At 48.1% G+C, this 17,500-nt stretch overlaps 1 protein-coding gene across 5 annotated transcripts in view; it reads right to left on the reverse strand.

Moving 5' to 3' along the window:
- rbfox1 (RNA binding fox-1 homolog 1) overlaps positions 1–17,500 on the reverse strand; it is a 163,698-nt gene that overhangs the window by 76,152 nt on the left and 70,046 nt on the right. Inside the window, exon 1 of one of the 5 annotated variants that reach the window (XM_062532663.1) lies at positions 665–858. The exons of the other annotated variants lie outside the window; for them this stretch is intronic. The gene's annotated coding sequence lies outside the window, so the exon portion shown is untranslated. Of the gene's footprint in view, positions 1–664; positions 859–17,500 lie in introns of those variants that run through there. 5 annotated transcript variants of the gene reach the window in all.

Raw genomic sequence — 17,500 nt, forward strand, 5'->3', positions numbered from 1 at the left:
GCCCCTCTTTCAGTGGAGGTTGCGTCTCACTCACTCTCTCTCTCTCTCTCTCTCTCTCTCTCTCTCTCTCTATCTCTCTTTCTCTCTCTCTCGCTCTCTCTATTAGGCAGCTTTAAGGGAAACCCGGTGTTTAGCAACAAAGAAACTCAGCATCCAGTATGGTGGGCGATCACATTGCAGAGACTGAGGTATTCTCCCTCATTTGTGCGTGCACACACACACACACACACACACACACACACACACACACGCACACACACACTGTAGCAGCAGCACAGAACAACTTGCACTCGTTCACCCACAAACACACTCTCTCAAACACACAAGAACATGATTTCAGCAAGAGCATGGACACACATTAGCACACACACACACACATACACTTTCACAGCACATAACACCCCCCTCAAGTCCAAAAAAGCAAATACCCCCCTTTTTTTTCGCTTTATAGGTCAGTCTTAGTTCCAGGCATACTCCGATTGAACATTTCATTACTCGGGTATCACTCAGCCAACCCCCGATCAAGCCCCCCCCCACCCCCACCCCCCACACACACACACACCCCCCTCCCTGCTGACTCCCCGCCTTCATGCCTCCTCCCCACCCCTCACATCACCCTCTCATGCCAGAGCCCCAATATTGATTTGAATATACACCAACTCACCCCGGTGTGAAGCGCACTCTGAAGAGGACGGGCGGCCACCAGGCGGTGTTAGCAGTGACTAGAGAGGCACTCCATGTACCACGCGTTCAGTCACACACACACACACACACACACACACCACTCCACACCACACCACCACCGCCGCCTCACTCACACACGCGCAGTCACACACACTCTCTCTCTCTCTCTCTCTCTCTCTCACACACACACACACGCGCGCAGGCACGCACATGCACACACACACACGCTCGCTCGTTCGTTCGCTGGCTTGCGCGCGCACGCACCCGCTGAGCACACACTCAACGCTCACTGGAGGGAAGGGATCTCTCTCTTTTTTTTTGGAGGAGGTAAAGAAGAGGAAAAAAAGACAGTGTCAGAAAATCAGAGAGAGAGAGAGAGAGAGAGAGAGCACAACGGGGAAACCACGAAGAGAACAGACAGAAGAAGAGAGAAGAGAGGAGAGGCAGAGTGAGAGAGAGCGAGAGAAAGAGAGAGAGGGAGGGAGAGGAAAAAGACAGAGAGAGAGAGAAAAGAGAGAGAAAGAGAGAGAGAGAGATGGGAAATTAATAATCCCTAAGACACGTCCCCTCTGTGTTATGCATCAGGCTGCTTTCTCACAAGCTGCGGAGGAGCCGGGATATGGTAATGGGAGGGGCCATCGCCACACTCCATTGGTCGGCTCCTCTCATTCCTACACATGGCAGCCAATCACGTCGCTTTTTTCCTCGTCTTTCCCTTTTTTTGCCCCTTTTTTTTCGCCCTGAGGAACAAATATACAGTAGCCAGCGCTGAGCAGATTCAGGAGTGGGGAGAGAGGAGAAGAGCAAGGATAAAAGACAAATGAGAAGCTGGGAGGGAGAGAGGGAGAGAGGGAGAGAGAAAGAGGGAGGGAGGGAGGGAGGGGGAGGGATGGAGAGGGAGAGGGAGGGATGGAGAGTGGGAGAGTGGGAGAAGGAAACAAATGCTGAAAAGAGAGAAATCAGGAGGAGAGAAAGGAGGCAAAGACACAGAGAGAGAGAGGGAGAGAGAGAGAGAGAGAGAGAGAGAGAGGGGAGAGAGAAATAGAAACAGAGAGAGAGAAGCAGGGATGAGAGAATCAGAGTAAAAGAGATGTAGAGCGTGAGACACACACATGCACAGATAGAAAAGGAGAGAAAGCAGGAACAACACAGAAACACTCACACACACACACACACACACACACAGAGTCACAGAGAGCCAGAGAGAAGAGCGCTAGGAGAGAGAGGCGAGGAGGCGAGGAGGCGAGGAGGCGAGGAGGCGAGGAGGCGAGATGGGGCAGAGAGGAGAGTGAAGCCCGGCGGCTGTTTAGCGCGCTGCTCTGTGGAGCCGTGGGCTCAGCCACGCCGCACCTGCTTACTGCACTATTAACTTTATTTGAGCCAACTCCTCGTTTGATCGCCCGCCACGGGGGTCAGACAATGGTGAGCCATTTCACCCCCAACAACACACGCGCACACACACACACCTTCCACGCCAACCCCAAAACACAGTGCAACGAAATTGCCACCCTTTCCCAACACGCCTATCATAACATTCAGGGTAAACACACACTCTCCCTCTCTCTCTGTCTCTCTCTCTCTCTCTCTCTCTCTCTCACACACACACACACATATACACATGCACATATGCACGCACACCCGCACGCATGTATGCACACACACACACACACACGCTCACAAATGTGCGGCACCCAACGCGGGGGGGTGGGGGGGATAATGCAGGTGAAATGTTGGCTCGCTGCCCTCCCTGTCAGACATTACAGGCAATTCCTTGCCTCCATTTTCTCCTGTTACAATGAATGCATTTCACAGCTCACTTGCTTGACAGTGTGGGTGGTACGGCATAACATCCTACACGATGTGTGAGAGAGAGAGAATATCCAACACTTTTTTAACCCACTCTCATCTCTCTTTCTCTCTCTCTCTCCCTCTCTCTCTCTGCTTTTCTCTTGAGTTAAAAAATGCAACGGAGGAGGTGGTGGTGGTGGTGGTGCTGGAGTTGGTGGTGGTGGAGGTGGTGGTGGGGACCTGGCAACACAACCTCCACACTCAAAAGCCCAAAGCCTATAAATTATTACACGTAGGCCCTGCTGCATGCACCACAGCTCTGGTTTTCGCACGAGCCACACTACTAGGCTTTCGCTCGTTGTGTACACAAATGGCACATGTTGTTGTGTTTGAACGAAAACACACACACACACACACACACACACACATCTCCTTCATCACACTGATTAGCGCGATGAATTTCAGTTCAGGACAAGAGAAAAAAATAATATCAAAGCACTAGCACATTCTAGCACATTCTAGCACTATCACATCGGTCGAGCGAGTGGGGTGTGATTGTAAACAGCCGTACCTGGCTGTTTTTTTTTAATGTGCGCTACTACCAGAGGAGGGGGACAGCGTGAAGTGGCTAGGCGTGTGAAGCGCTAACGGGATTGATTTGGATATTGTTAACGCATACAGATGTGTTTATCAGTCTCGCGCCGTTTCAATGCGCCATGATAATCTTTTTTTTTTTTTTTTGGCAGTGGAATCAGAGGCAACACACACAAAAGAGGGCGCAACGGGGGGGTGGGGGGTGGAGGGGTGTGTGTGTGGGGGGGGGGGGGGGGGGGGCATGGAGCGCCAATTCTGAGGCATGATAAGAGAGACTGTCACGCAAAATTGTGGATGGCGCGCGAGAGGGAAGAGGCCAATCCTAGCTCGTTATAATCAGCTAATTAGCCACTTCAGGCAGGCCTGCAAACACACAGCCAAGCGCCCCTCTGCCATCTCACCCCATCTACCCCAACCACACACACACACACAAACATCACTATCCCCACACCCGGGATACCTCAGTGCCCCCCCCCCCCCCTTGTAATCAAATGCATTATTCAAGGGAAGAGGGGGGTTCGAGAGACAGAGAGAGAGATGGAGAGAAGACAAAAAAGGACAGGAAGGAGACGAGCAAGGGAACCTGATGACCATAAATGTGCGCGCACACAGACACACACACAGACTAACATACACACATGCACACACGCACAAACGCACACACACAGATACACACTGTGGCACTGTGTACAAACACAGACGTAAATAGACTCAAACACGCAAATGATACACACACTGAGCCAAGCCCAATCCCTATGATCGTTGCAGTTACTGCAGTCTGTCGCCTCTCTGGCCTGTTCCAGGGTAGCCACTGTGTGTAAGAGAGAGTGTGTGTGTGTGTGTGTGTGTGTGTGTGTGTGTGTGTGTGTGTGTGTGTGTGTGTGCGCTACAGTGAGAATGCAAACAGCGAGTGCACAGGGTCTGCCTCCCTGATCCACGGTGTACTGTAATCTGGGGGAGAGAGAAACTAGGCCTGGTCCACATGGCAGCAGCCACAGAAACAGAGGGTAATTACCGCTCCCTTCTCTCTCGCTCTCTCTCATACACACACACACACTCTTTCTCTCTCTCATACACACACACACACACACACACACTCTCTCTCTCATACTCTCTCTCTCTCACTCTCTGATACACACATGCACACAGTCTCACTCTTTCTCTCTCTTGCACCTAGGTGGGAGTACTGTGAGGGCCAGCGTTGAGGAAATGGGAAGTGGTCATGGTGGGGGCCTGGATGGGTGTGTGTGTGTGTGTGTGTGGGGGGGGGTCTCTGGCCTGTTCACCTCATTCCCCACCAATCCCACCTAATCGACTGCACCCATTTCACTGGGAGATCAACAAACAGTCACGCCGCCCAGTCATTCAGACCCGGCCCATGCATACAACACAAGAGGAGGAGAGAGAGAGAGAGAGAGAGAGAGAGAGAGAGAGAGCAAGTGTAGAGCAAGTGTAGAGGAGGGGAGAGAATAAAAGAGTGATGAAGAAAAGAAAGGGGGAGGAAGGAGAGAAGAAAAAAGATTATCAGACCATAAGAAAAATGGTGCCCAAACAACTGGAGCCCATTCAGCTAGTGGCTACGTGACTGACTTCTCCTTACTCCCTTCTACGAGCCTGGTTTTGATGCATGCCCAGATTTCTACAAAACATTGCGAGTGCTTAACACATTTACCCTTCAAATCAATCACAGGTTAATTGTCCCGGGGTGTTTGGGTTCGCTAATGAGTTGCAGGTAGCAAAGCACAAGAGCTTAAGAGCCCTGCCTCTGAAAGCAGCCTCAATAAACACACACACACACACACACACAAACACACTCACAGACGCCGTCTTCTTAATCAGGCATCTCACCTTCCCCTAAATCAGGCTTCGAAATCAGACTCACTTGAAACAACGATATTATAATAATAATATTACTCAAGCCAAAGCGAAAAAAAAAGAAAAAAGAAAGAATGAACGAACGAAAGCAAGCGGCGCTGTTCCAATAATGCGATTGTGGCTAAGTGGTGAGATACGGTTGTTGAGATGTCTTTGTGTTGTTGCCGCTGCGGGCACTCTCTCTCTCTCTCTCTCTCTCTCTCTCTCTCTCTCTCTCTCTCTCTCTCTCTCTCCGTCTCCGTAGACCGGCAGGGATCGCGGCGCTTTTATTTTCTGTCATTAGATTCAATGATAGAATTAAGGATAAGACCAGAACCGGCCCCAGTGCATCAAATAGAAAATCAATGATGTTGTCAGAATGCATGTCCCTACGTTTATTTGCCCCAGCTCCCTCTATCCCACTCTTTCATCTGCAGTTTGGGGGGGGGGGGGGTGGACAAAAAATGCGTAGCATGCCAGTTTAATCACATTTTTTGATCTGATTTTCAAAAAGCCGTTTATCCAGTTCGGCTCTGTGGCATTCACATTTGTGACAAGCATATCATATAATTCTGCGATGAGCAAAGTAAACACACGGCTTGGGAAGCGGGCACCAATAGATGAACTTTTTTTATTTTCTCTCTCTCCCCATCTTTTCCGGGGGAAATCTTCCATCATCAGCCCCTCCGTGGCAAGCGGTGGGAGAGGTGGGAATTTTACATGAAGCCTGTTCGTGCCTCGTGAAATGCTGGGGCTCTTGCACGGAATAACTAAATGGGGCTTTAAAAATGTGAAGCGATCGCACAATGATTCTTTTTAGTTTGCATCTTCCTCATAAGACTCACACACACACACACACACACACACACAGAGATAGAGACATGCACACACACACACGCACACACACACATGAGCACAAAATCACCAATTAACGCTAAATTGCAACCATAATATTTTCCTTCCTCTCCACACTCTAGTGAAATCACTAAGAACACTCGAGAGGCTCGGGGCGCCATTGTTGGCTGCGGTCGAGGAGCGTCTAAGTCCTCCTCGAAATAATTTGAGGGTGAAGTTATGACCCTGAGCCCCCTGAAGAGCCTTTCCAATCTACTGCACTGAGCACAGCACAAACAATATCTGCCTCGCTCTCCACTCCAGCTTAGGTTCAGCCCGGCAAACCCACCCTCCCCTCCCCTACCACTCCACCCCACCCCACGCCAGGCCCAACCGCCTAGTCTATCACACCAGCCTCCCGCCGTTCACCTCCCCCCCTCTCTCTCCCTCTCTCTCTCTCTCTCTTACTCCCTCTCTCTCTCTCTTACTCCCTCTCTCTCTCGTAATGTACAGAGACCCCGGGGTCACCGACCAGCACAAAATCAAATGGCAATGTCCACTTGCTCCTGAGCCACAGCTATCAACACCATGCCATCTATACCACTTCTCTCTCTCTCTCTCCTTTTCTCTCTCCCTTTCTCTGTCTCTTTCTATCTGTCTTTTTTTTCGCGATGCAGGCCTGGCTGCTGAATTGACTATCTTGGACAGGTCTGAAATGTTATCGCTATATGACATTTGGAGGGTGTGTTTGTTTCATTTTTTTCAATCTGTCATTCTATCTTCCTCTCTTTCTATCTGTCTTCCCTCACTCTATCTCCCAGCGTCATCCCTCGCTCATGCTCTCTCCCTGCATCTTCCCTCTCTCACTCCATCTCCCAGCTCCATGTTCCGTCTGCTGTAGGGCCTGTAATTGACTTGATGCTCCCTCTCTCTCTCTCTCTCTCTCTCTCTCTCTCTCTCTCTCTCTCTCTCTCTCTCTCTCTCTCTCTCTCTCTCTCTTTCTGTCTGCTGCCCTCCCTCCACATGCACACATTAACACACACACACACACACACACACACACACACACACAGGGTGATACAAGCGACATCCACACTATTCTGTTCTCCTTTTAAAGCATTGTTTTGTTTGAAATACAAAATTTGCGCATCTTGTCCGTGCGGGACACCTACAGTAGACAGCAAGGCAGACGCCTGAAGTGCAGATCACAAGACCATTCGCACAAATCACATGGCCATTCACACAATTGCCAGGATGGTAAAAGGCAGCATTTTAACTGCACTACCAATGCTACCAAAAACAGCCAGGCTGGTAAAGTTTACATTTCCGTCTCCATGTTCCATTCACCACTGGCAGGCTAGTAGTCCTAGTGAGTCATGGAGAGTCAAGAAACATCAGACTGACAAGGTCCAATCAGGAACGATTCACTGTCCACATTAAATTGCAAAGCCTCAAATCGTTTCATTTCAGGAGCTCGAAAATGGGCAAGTAGTGTAAATTAGCAGTAGAAACGTAACTAAAGTGTTCCCGAATTCAAGCTAAAATGGAATAGCGTGCACGTTGCCTTAACAGGGGCTAGCGATATGTCGTACACCTCCCTCCCTCTCCCCCAGAGAACCTCCACAGGCCCTTTCAACATTAATTTAACATTTAACATCAACATTTTATCTAATGACTCTGTAGCACCTTCTCTCTCTCCCTCTCTCTCTCTCTCTCTCTCTCTCTCTTTCTTTCTCCCTCAATCTCGTTCTCTGTCTGTCTTCTTCTCTCTGAGCAGTGTTCTGCAGCAGATGCTGGGCAGCCCCAAGACATTGATGGGGGGGTTGCTTGCTTGCTTGCTTGGTGGGGGTGGGGTGGGTGGTTGATGTGAAGGCTGGAGTGGAGAGACGGTGTTTGTGTTTTGCTCATTTAATCAGAGCAACATACCTTGGGGAGCGTCGTAGGTTTCTGGCATTAAGGAAGCACAACACAGAGAAGAGAATGTGTTTTAAATTAGCCAGTCATCGCTAAATTGGTTACGGTATTTGCAGATAAACAAAGCAAAAACAAGAATGTATGCATTCACAATGAGGGGAGGCAATTCCAGCATCTCGACCCAAAAAAAATAGGATCCCCCTCCCCTCCCCTGTATACGTGTGTCAGCGCACACACACACACACACACAGACACACACACAAACACACACTCTCCCTCCCTTGGGGCTTAGACCAGCGCCTATGCTCTTTCATATCAGAGAACCCCATTTTGATCAAATTAGTCTGACAAAGATCAATACAAACCTCCCTATTGTTGGGAATCCAACACTCTGCCCATCTTTGCGGCGGCCGTACAGTAATATGCCGGCGAGGAGTAATATCTGTTTCTCGCCCGGCCACATTATCCCTTAGTGAATCTGTCACTTCCCATCTCAGTTAACACACTGTAGAGTAGGGTTCATCACACCCGCGAGAGGAGAAGAAAAGAGAGAGAGAGAGAGAGAGAGAGAGAGAGAGAGAGAGAGAGAGAGAGAATGAACGAAGGAACGAAAACGCAGCCAGGGTGGAATACAAAGCAAAAAACTGCAGGCTTAAAAGCTTGGAGATGGAGGCAGGGAGGCCCAGCGATGAGAGGTCCAATTCAGATAGAGGAGTGAGGGAGAAAGAGGAAAATAAAAGAAAGAAAGAAAGAAAGAAAGAAAGATGTGGACAGAGAGAGAGGCATGCAATAAAGACAGTGCAGTGTTGCCCCCGGGTCATTCTCTGAGAATGTGGGGTAATGCGACTGATAAACAAGAGGCTTTGATACACTGTGTGAGTGTGTGTGTGCGTGCGTGTGTGTGTGTGTGCTCATGTGTGTGGAGGGCATGGTGCAGATAAGAGCCCGGTGCTGTGGCGAGTCTTTGGCTTGGTGTCAAACACGGGGGATGGGGTTAACCGGCCCTGGCGAGCTGGGGGCGCGAGCACCACGGCTCCGTGTCATTTTGACGGGGTTGTAGTTCACTGGAAATCTATCATCTCGGGCCCTGTCCTGTCTGAAGCCGTGGATCAGCGCACAGTAGATTTGATTTGACAGGGTCGCGAGGAGGTGCCTGGAGACATTAATAAACTCTCGGGTCCGGCCAGCACAGGCACCCCCCCCCCCCCCCTCGCACTTGACCCAACAGGTTTCCACGCTGATCAAAACAACACACCTGCCAAACATAAAAAGGCCCACCGCATCAAAGAAGTCAAAGAACTGAACTTTGGCATTTTGGGAAATGTATCATTAGTTTGTCCTTTAACTTCTTCCCCCTTCTACCCCTTTTTTTCAAATACAATAAATACACAAGTTCTCGAATATCTTTAAAAAAAAAAAACGGGGAAAAAACCGACTGGTCGTTTATCAGCATGCCAGTCAGTTTTTCACTTGCAGACGCATGAATAGAGAACAAAATGTCTGCACTTTTTCAGACGCTGCCCTGGCTTTCCAAAAGCCTCCTCCCTCCTCACAGAAAGGGCTCTTTTATTTCGCTAAGAGGAAAATAAAAATGTCTCATAAATCCTGCAAGCTTCATTTAAAAATCAGTCCTTTAGAGGGGAAAAAGAAGGGAGGAGGAGAGAAAAAGAGGGAGAAGAGGAAGAAAAGAAGGAGAAAAGGAGGAGAAGAAATTGAATCTTATCAATTTCACTCACTCCTATTCATTTCCCTGATTGCCTGGCGGGGCCTGTATCAAAGGCCTGAGACGAAAGCAAAATGACACACTCCTGAGGCCCACTAAGACATGCCCAGTGGCCATAAACGCACGTTTCCATAATCTCGCTCGGGCTCCGTACGCTCTGCCCCCACCACTCTGAGGACGGGAGAGAGAGAGAAAGAGAGAGAGGGAGAGAGAGAGAGAGAGAGAGAGAGAGAGAGAGAGAGAGAGCCCTCAGCTCTCCCAGAACAACTCCCCAAAGATCAGGCAGGTGCTGAGGCTCTGACAGGTCTGCTTATTACTGCAGTGCTGTAATTATGAGAGATGTGATCGAGTCGTCTGGGTTTTTTTTTTTGCTTTTGCTTTTTTTATTTTTTTTACCATTCATTTATTATTTTTAAATCTGATTTTTTCAGCATCATGCTGACGCTCCATCTTCTTTCAAGCAACTGCGATATGACCAGGGGGCTCGTGTTAACCCACTTTTCCATCACATTGGATACAAAACGAGCACACTCCTTCATTTAGACATCTCTGGATGAACAGTACATGTATTTTTTTTTTTTTGAAAAGTAAAAGGAATGTATTCATATCACTACACAGCATACATCTGTGGCTAGCTCCAAAGAATATCTAATAGATACCAACTGTCTGGTATGGATTTGCCAGACTCCCATCAGATCGGGTCAAGATCAGACTTGGAGCCTCCGATTGGGATCTGAGTAAGAGCCAGTCTTCAAAAAAGGCTGAACATTTTTTAAAAATGTCAAATGATGCCTGAGTGCTATCTGACATTTGTTGTTCAAGATGCCTGTGTTTGCTTCACTCTTTGAGGTGGACTTAGGGCTTTGAAGCCGAGTCAAAGACAAGGACCTGAGGGGAAAGGGCCTTTCTGTTCTCGTGAGCAGAAGATACACACACACACACACACACACACGCCACAAACAGAGCAAGCGCAAACCAAAGCATCTTAAAACATCTGGTTAAAAAAGCTACCATTAAAAGATCAGGGTGACAAGGCTGAACTAGAATCATTAGAAAATCAAAGGGACTTAAGAAAAAAGACATAACAACACCCTCTAGCAGCATCTGCTGGCTGCTTTTAAAACTACACAGACACTGAGTCCAAACCAGACAGATCATCTGAGCTCTGGTTTCACATTCAGTCTCCAGCAACACGCGCACACACACACACACACACACACACACACACACACACACACACACACACACACACACACACAAACACCAGGCTGCATCTTCACAGAATCATAATTGAATAATAATCTAATTTGTATTCTATGACCGCTCTGGTAGCGGGTGAGCATCTTCTCTTTTTTTTGTATTTCAATTTTATTTATTTATTTATATTTGAGACAGATAAAGTCAATTATCTCCGTTTCCTTTAATGTTTTAATTTCGAGCCGACACTATTATGTGTCGACAGATAGGGTGAGCAATGATTAAAATAGCAACTTGTGTTGGTTGGGGAGCTTTGAAATGACTTGTCCTATCAGAGAGAATGCACATGGGAAGAGTCCCTCTCCTAGCCATTAAATCCCAGGCGTTTAGCATATTGTATGCCCATGGCTGGTAAATTAGTCACATCTGAAATAGCCTAATTAACAGATAGTAGCTTAACCTACTTATCAGAGCAAGCCACTTGGAGCTTTTTTTAGGGGGAGGGCAGGGGGATTGGGGGGTTGTGGAGGGTTGGGGGGAGAGTTGGGTGGGTGAGGTGGGGGGGAGGGGGGGAATGGTCTCATCCTTATCCCTTTGAATTAAAGGGAAACTGAAGCCTGGCATTCACCACTGATAACGGTCTGTTTGTGTGTGTGTGTGTGTGTGTGTGTGTGTGTGTGTGTGTAAAAGTGATATGTATGGTTTTGTTTCAAGTGAGTGCTCATTGCTACCCCACCCACTCATGTTTACAACACAAACACACACACACACATACACACACACACACACACACAGATATGAAGGTGTGGAGCGTGGTGATTCTGGCACAGTACAACGGTGTCAAACAGGCAGCAGAGAGGTCGCACTGCAGACAACACAGCACTCTCACACCACCCATTAGAACAATGGAAACATTTCGTCCTGCTTGCCTTTAATGTTATTTGCAAATGATACACTACTTAACTCTCCTCTGCTCTCATCTCTCCCCACCCCTCTCTCTCTCTCCCTCTCTCTCTCTCTACCTCCCTCCCTCTATTTTTCTCCCTATTATTTTCTCTTTCCTTCTGCAATTAGAGGTAAAAAGGGATTGAGTGGAGGAGGCGAGATAAAAGAGCAGCATGAGAAAACTCTAAATGCCACATCAGCCAGCCAATCACACACTTCATACGGTGCAATTTAGACAGATTACACAGAATCGATTAAATCAGGGTTGGGTTCAAATCATGATCATTTTCCATAAAATTCAGCATTTGTTTCCATGGGTCTCTCTCTCTCTCTCTCTCTTTCTCTCTCTCTCTCTCTCTCTCTCTCTCTCTCTCTCTCTCTCTCTCTCTCTCTCTCCCTTCCTTTGAGCAGTAAACCACTGTTTGTGGGGGACAGACTGCATAGTGTTATTGTGCTCCATAGAAGTGTGGCTGTGTGTGCAAGAAAAAAATAAATAAATAAATAAATAAATAAACGTGGCAACCCATGCGCCGCTAACAGCAGTGCAGCCATCACAATATCCCTAATTAATCACTGGCTGCCCTTAAGGCAGTGCACAAACAAGTGAGGCAATTTCTGCAGAAAATTTGATAAATCTAGTCTGGGCTACATGCCGTGGTCCAGGCCAATTGTCTCAGTCCCCTTTGTATTCACTTACCCTAAAAAAAAAAAAAAACATTTCCACAAGCTGGTAGCCGAGCATATTAGAAAATAAAATACAATTCTGCCACCTGACACCTCAATTTGGGCCGGCCGAGACGCCCAGGCCATCAGAGGCAAAGAGACGCGGGGCAGGCGTGATGAAGAAGCCTTCCACAGAAAACACTTAACTGATCGGAGGTGGGCTAGTAATGCGTGCACGCACGCACTCACGCACGCACACACACGCACACGCACACGCACACGCACACACACACACACACACACACACGCACACACACACACACACACACACAGACACACAGAGACACACACACACACATACACACACATGTATATAGACAAACACACACACACACACCTCCTCTCTGTCTTCCACTCTGTAACTCTGCATCCCTCTTTCTCTTCCACCCGTCCCCTTCTCTTCATCCACCATCTCTTTCCCTCCCTCTCTCTCTTTCTGTCTCTTTTTCTGCCCCCCCCCCCCCCCCCCCCCCCCCCCCACTGCCTTTACTCCATTACTGCTTCACAGTCTGCAGCCACAATCTGATTTTAATTGACTGCGTTGTTGCAGGTGGGGGGTGCTTGCCAGGATGGAAAGAAAGGGAGAAAGAAGAGGAGAGAGAGAGAGAGGGAGGGAAATAGAGAGACTGCTGCACTCCTTCCTCCTCCTCTTCCTCCTCCTCTTCCTCTGTCCTGCACCAACCCCCCTCACCCCCGACTCAAGAGTGTATTCACAATCCGATAATCGGAATGCTTCTAAGCACCTCAGAGGCTGTGTCATGGAAGGAGGGTAGTGAAACTGAGACTAAGACAGCGTCCTCTCTCAACTACTCCCCCTGCAGTAACAACCCCCCACTTCTCCCCAACCCCTGACCCTACCCCCCCCCCCCCCCCCCCTACCCCATTCAAACCCAGCCCAGCCCTAAGCCATCAGAGGCTGCTCACCTGACCTTGGTCTGGTCCAAGCAGTCAGTCAACCAGCCTTAAGCAGTCATAATGCAGGTAACAGGCATAACAATCTCCCCCTCAATCCATTACTCACCACATCAAATGATCATTTAGCGAGGCCCTGCTCGGTGATGGTGGATTGACTCGCCTGGCGCCTAAATCACCCGCATAAAACGGTATTGTGACAATGCTGAAACTGTGACAGGTTAAGGGATTGTATTGATTCACAACTGCGGCCAGGGATGGGAGGGTGACGGAGGAGGGAGAGAGAGAGAGAGAGAGAGAGAGAGAGAGAGAGAGAGAGAGAGAGAGAGAGAGAGAGACGGAGTGAGAGGCAGACAGTGAGGGACGAGGAGAGGGGAGGGCAAGACACCAGCTCAAGGTGAAAGCCATCGTCTTGGAGAGAGGGGAGAGAGAAGGAGCGAAGTAGAAAATGGCTGCAAAGTTCTGGGGGACTGTTGAATGACATCAGGTCTAACGACCTTCGCTCACTACCGTTAAAAGTTAGCAATCATTCTGAATACACTGTAACAGCATAAGGACATTACTGTAAATAATCAAAACTCTCCCATACCTATCTCACCACATCACATCACGCCAAAACTGTTTCAGCTATCTCTCTGCCATTTTCCCAGGCTTTTAACTTCAGATACTTCATATATATATACACACACACACACACACACGTGCACACACATATATATAAAAAATATGTTACAGACAAATTGTCCTGAAGGATGGCTATTTCATAACGCTGTTCAGTTTTGTTGATGCCTGGGGCAAAGCGAGGCTTCTCCGTCCGCCTTCTTCGTGCGATGCCCTTTTGTTTTGGGGGTATTTTACAGCTCCGACGCTTCCGGTGTCAGTGCTCACAAATCGGCTGAAGGAGCCAGACAAATCACTGGCGGCCGAGAAGCAATATAGGAAGCCACAGCCCTCCACGGGAAAGACTGCTGAAATCAGCAAGTTTGCAGGGTCACGCTCCATACCTTTCTCTCTCTCTCTCCTTCTCTCTCTCTCTCCTTCTCTCTCGCTCTCTCTCATTCTTTTTTACCTCAGTGCCTAGACAGGCAGAGCAATCAATCTTAACTAGAGCCATTCCTTGGCAGGAGTGAGAGCTGCCATTTGTTTTCTTCCTTTGGGATGCGGCCCGCCTTTTTCCTCCGGAATTTTCTCTCCATGCAGCAGTTTTTACATATCCGTGCGTTATTGGTTTATTATGGCCATAAAAAGGCTGATGCGCCCGCAGCTTGAGATGCATGGCAGGTGTGTGTGTGTGCGCGCGGGGAGGAAAGACTGCTCGGCTGCCAAGGTAGCCCGCAAATGGAGGCAAATTACAGTAAATACCTGCATCTATAGCGTCGAATTAACAGCTGCGCTTCCCGACATGTGGATGTGGATTGTGCGTAGGAGGTTTTCTTTTGTTGTTCCCTGCTCTTAAATGGCAAATATGAATTATTTAATGTTAACGGCACTCTTGGACAAAACAACGGTCCATATGTAGGGGTCATTCCCAGACTTGGCATCTGCTAGCGATTTTTTTGTTGTTTTTGTTTTGTTTTTGTTTGGGGGGTGGGGGGGTGGGGGGCGGGGGGCGGGGGGTGTCACTGTCCGACGCAGAGTAATGTTTTTCCCTGCCACTGCAGCAGCGCGAGGCCCCTCTGAGGAAATCTACATAATGAAATTAAACAAGATGGCCCTGCTCGCAAGGACATATTATTTGTCATGAAGCCATCCGGCTATTCAAAAACCAACAACAAAATGAGAGCATGTTTTCAGGGAGAACACAAAAGGATGGCTGAGGGGACGAGTGAGCCAGATGAAAAAAGAGAGAATGAGAAAGAGAGAGAGACAGAGAGCAAGAGAGAGAGAGAGAGAGAGAGAGGGAGAGAATGACAGTGTGAAGAGTGAGTGCTTCCTTTCATTAATCCATGAATGCAATTACTGTATAAACAGCCCTGGCTCTGATATATGTCCTTCAGCCATGTTTCACTTACTCGAGCATGTTCTGATGTTTGACTGAAACAAACAAGAAGAGTCCCCAAACAAGCCATTTACTATCTCGACCCTCTCTCATCAAAAACATCTACGCACCAAAAACACCCTTCCATTTAAATAACATTTTCCACTTCCATTTCAAAAACATTTTCCGTCAGACCCCCAAGAGTTAGAGGCGGTAGGCGTCGTAAAAAACAGAGTGAGAGGCAGGGAGAAAGGACCAGAGATTAAACATTAATGAAATAAGTGATTCATGTTAAAGGAAGCCATTTAAATGTACCTCACAGTTGTAAATAACATAAGAGAGAGAGAGAGAGAGAGAGAGAGAGAGAGAGAGAGAGAGAGAGAGAGAGAAAAGAGCAAGAGAGAGTTGAGGAAGAAGCTCAATCATTCTGGCTATTCCACAAATAGCTTTTCACTCCATGGAGCTAATTTAAGCATGGTGCTGGGTGCAAAACACAAGCAGGTTGGATGAGACAAGAAACAATCACCAGGCGTGTGTGTACGCATGTCTGTGTTTGCATCTCTGTGTGTGTGTACGTGTGTGTACCATGACTCAGTCCAAGAGAAAGAACCATATTCATATACCATATGAACGGTTTCTCAACATAAGTAAAAAGAAAAGTCGGCTGCAACCAAAAATCGTTTGCTCCCCATTATTTATTTCATTACCGTGACGTTTCGGGCCTGTAAGTCCCTCCTCAAACATCCTCATCGTAAACACCGGGACTTGAACCACTCGTGGGGAAGGAAACATCGAAAGAATCGGACCACAACAGCTGTGGCGCCAGCCACACAGACTACAGAGTCCTTCCACAGACGTGGAATGTGCTTATCTGCTCTCTTTGGAGGCTTTTTCCTTCTCGCGGTGGCCCCCCGGGCTGAGGCCCCATCCGCAGCATCAACAGCAGGCCGTGATGGGAGACAAGATGGCAGGGACTTCTCCTCTCATTTGACCCAGTTTACCTGAGACTTCCTCCTGAGATATGCCACGCAATTAATCAGTGTCTAGTCAATTTCAAATGCCATCCCCTAAGCATCCCATCTGGTGGGTGTCAGGCATCATTTAGGATGACACCAAGGTTTTTTTTTTTTTTTTAACTTTATTTTTCTCTCAAATCTACTTTAATCGAATAAGTTATTTTTGTTGCAGTTGTCTTTCTGCTGTATGTTGATATTTGTTGATACAGCGAACCAAATTTCTTATTGCATGCCGGTACAGTATATCTCCATCAAGCCTCCTCTGCATGTCTGTGACCTGCAAATCTCATATGTACCCAATATCATAGGACACCACCAACTTGCAGGCGCTTTATTTCACAGCACAATAAAGAGTGCCTGCATAGCAGCCTACTTGTACTTATCTGAGCAAGCTGTCCTTGTGCTTTTGATTCTATGTCTGCACACCCGATAGCAACACTACCTCCAGGGAGACGGCCAATCACAAGAGTCATTACTGGTTCAACGCAGGTTCTATCGGAGTGGTACTTATTGCTGCACAAACATGTCCTAGTCACACTGTACCTTGATGGCTTTCCCTTTTTTACAAGTCGCTTTGGCTGAGAGCATCAGCTAAATGACTGAAAGCCAATGTCAACAATCAGCCTGATATGAACATGGTGATAGTGACAGTATGGGGGAGAAAAAAACTCAAAATCTAGCAGAAAAGGAGTAAAAAAAGAAGGAGAGAAGTGAAGAGATGAGAAGAAGGGATAGAAGAAGGGCAGAAGAAAAGAGGAGGAGGGGTGGAATGGTGGCCGGTCACAGGCATATTCACAGTGGGGATGGCAGTGGAGGGCCAGATTTCAATCAGCGCCATGGACAGCAGCACTTGAGGGCCGGCGGATGAGCCCCACTCTAACCAGCCTTAATAACCCCCCTCTGCCCCCCGGCACACTTTATCTGGGGCACAAAGGGTTATTTTCACCAGGCCTAGCCTCTTCTCCCCCACTCCCTCATAAATCCTCCCCACAACAAGCCAAGGGCTCCCTTCTCTCTCTCTCTCTCTCTCTCTCTCTCTCTCTATCCCCCCCTCGCACGTGCACACATATTCAGACATCATATTTGACTTAAATCCCTCTGCAATTTGTTTGGCTTGACACCGCTGACACTTTGATTAATCTAATTTGCTCGGCCGCGTTTACAGGTTCCGACGGCAATGAATCTCTATTTTATACAGTCAGGCCACAGCACCTCTCCTCTCCTCCTCTCCTCCTCTTCTCCCTTACCTCCTCTCCTCCTCTTCTCCTCCTTTACCTCCACACCTCCTGTCCTCTCCTCGTCTACCTTTTCTCCTCCTTTCCTCCTTTACAGCCTCCT

Source organism: Sardina pilchardus, chromosome 3 (genome assembly GCF_963854185.1).
Source record: "Sardina pilchardus chromosome 3, fSarPil1.1, whole genome shotgun sequence".
NCBI classification, from domain to species: Eukaryota; Metazoa; Chordata; class Actinopteri; order Clupeiformes; family Clupeidae; genus Sardina; species Sardina pilchardus.